Source organism: Sinocyclocheilus anshuiensis, unplaced genomic scaffold, assembly GCF_001515605.1.
Source record: "Sinocyclocheilus anshuiensis isolate Anshui unplaced genomic scaffold, SAMN03320099.WGS_v1.1 scaffold191, whole genome shotgun sequence".
Lineage (NCBI taxonomy): Eukaryota > Metazoa > Chordata > Actinopteri > Cypriniformes > Cyprinidae > Sinocyclocheilus > Sinocyclocheilus anshuiensis.
The window spans coordinates 436150-438829 of NW_015549570.1; positions in this window are offsets into that span (position 1 = coordinate 436150).

Here is a 2680-nt window from a genome sequence, read left to right on the forward strand (position 1 = left end):
TATCGCCTAGCTTGTCAGTGAACTACGGCTCTGTGTATTAAATGCCACTCCATCTGAAAGCAGGTGATGGAGATTTACTACTAATCACGGGACCGGCTTTACTGACGAGATGCGCATGACAATCGCATGCGATTAATTGCACAGCCCATATATATATATATATATATATATATACAGTATATATATAATTAATACAAAGCTTAAAATTTATTTCCACTTCATATAGGCTAATAATTATATGAATATATTATATGAATTATAAACAATTACAAATAATATAAATATAATAAGTAGCTGCAAAAGTCGGGCAATTTTGTCTCTAAAATTATTTGACTGTAAACTGCTTTAATTTGGAGCGAGAGATACGGGGGAGTGGCTTCATTGCATCAGATATATGTCACATTGCTCACAGCTGATTGGTCAGGATATGGGGAGTGGCTTCATTGCATCAGATATGTCACTTTGCTCACAGCTGATTGGTTCAGTTTGGGTTTGCGATCTCTAACCCAGAATAAAACCTGCTCCTGGGCAGGGTACCTGTGTAGCGTAAATTACCATGGTGACGAAACCCGCTCAAAACCAACCCACCTTCTTGAGCCAGAAAACTCAGAGTTTGCTCAAACTAAACGTGAACTTACCTGGGTAAAAACTGAAACCAGCTTCGTGCTACAGACCACAGGAATGGACCTGGCCAAAATAACAAACAAAAATAGCTAAATTTATACCCTCTAAATTAGCTAATAGAAAATAAAATACATTAAAAGAAAATACAACAAAACTTCCCTAACTCCTTAACCCAGAAACATAGAACAAACAATATGTACAAAAGAAATGGCATCACACTCCCTACTTCCCTTAATATTTACAAGTGGTATTTACACAATATTTACAATTGAGAGCAAACAAACCCTAATTGGCAATCTAAGAACCGTACAGTAGAACTGGCCAATCGAGTTTCACAAAAGAATACACAACCTCAAGGGAGAAAATACAGAGCAGTACAAAATGGCACATATTTGGCAAAACTAGAGTGTTTGGGGTGTCCTTCTAACTGGAACAGAAGACAGGACTGGATCAGCATCGGAACTACATTGATTGCAGGCCACACAGACACACAGAAACACAGCAGCATATACAAAACAAACACAATACGTAACACTTTCATGTGAAAATTGCACCAAAATGTTTAAAACACTGTAAAAAATTGAGGATTTTTTGATTCTAATTATTTAACTAAAATAAGAAACAAATAAAACATGGCCACAATTTAGCTAAAAATAGAGCTAAAAAGAAGTGATGGATTAATAAAACCTCCTCATGTTTAAAGTCACAAATGCTCTCATTATAATCAACAAAGTAAACACACTGTGCAGTGCGGTCAGCTTCATTGGTGGTCCTCAAGAGAATACCTAAACTAAAAAGTGGACTTTCTTTGGGTGTCTTTTGATAAAATGTTTCACCTTTGCAAGAAAATGATTGGCACCAAATATTTTGGCAATCCGACTTCATTAACCCCTGCAACATGCAGATTAAACATTGTGCTGAGTAAGTATAGGTGGTCCATGCAGGTGAACCGTGACTGTTCACGAGTGCTGCAGATATTAAACCAAAAAAAAGTCAAAGCTGGTTAACATAAAGCTACCATAAAGACACCTGGGCCATTACAGATAAGGTAAAACAACATGCACGTATTAGAATGTCACTGTTTGCATGTCTACAATCCCAGTTCTCCGATGAGTGAATGACTCAGGTTGACTGTTGAGTTACAGTATGACCAGAATACTGTAGTCTTTGCACTTTTCAGTCAACAACCACAGTGTAATTTCTAAACAAATTTGCTTTAATCAATTTGGAACTCACAAAAACAATTAAATCACAGGAAACACAATTCTGCTTTATCAATGGGGCAGTCGTGGCCTAATGGTTAGAGAGTCGGACTTGTAACCCAATCTTCTTTCTATTTCTAAACATACTTCTCCTTATATCTTTTCTCCTCACGTCCTTCCCTTTACTTCACACATTCATTCTCCTTCCTTCACCTGTCATATTCAAAATGAATGAATTAAAGTAACATTTCCTTCAGCATTCAACATGTATTATAATAATATTACATAACTATTAATGAGTTTTATACTATTGTAATTCATTATAATAGTATAATATTGATTGCAGGTCAAACTGACCCTAACTGGTTTTAATAAAATTGATCAAAACTCTATGGAAAAATACTCCACTATGAAAAATAGTGAATACTAACCATTGCTAATAGCAAAATGATCAAAATAGTATTACATTAAGACAAAATTCAATAACACTACAAAAATATAACAAATATACAAACATATGAGAAATAATAGTCAAGTTAAGGCACCATTATTTATATAGTGCACTTTACAATGCAAATTGTGTCAAAGCAGCTTTACAGTATTAAACAGGTAAATAGTGTGCCGTGTGTCCTCTGTCCAGACGAAACCAGTAGTTCAATTCCAGGCTGCAGCAGAGTCAGATTGTGCAGAGGACTCATCTGGTTCCTGTGGTCTTGTCCCGGTGGCCGTCTAGGTGACAAGGTCTTCACTGGGGATCTGGCTCTGGGGCTCATCTAGTTGTCCTGGTCTCCGCTGACTTTCAGGGCTGTAGAGGTCCTCTCTAGGTGCTGATCCACCATCTGGTCTGGATACGT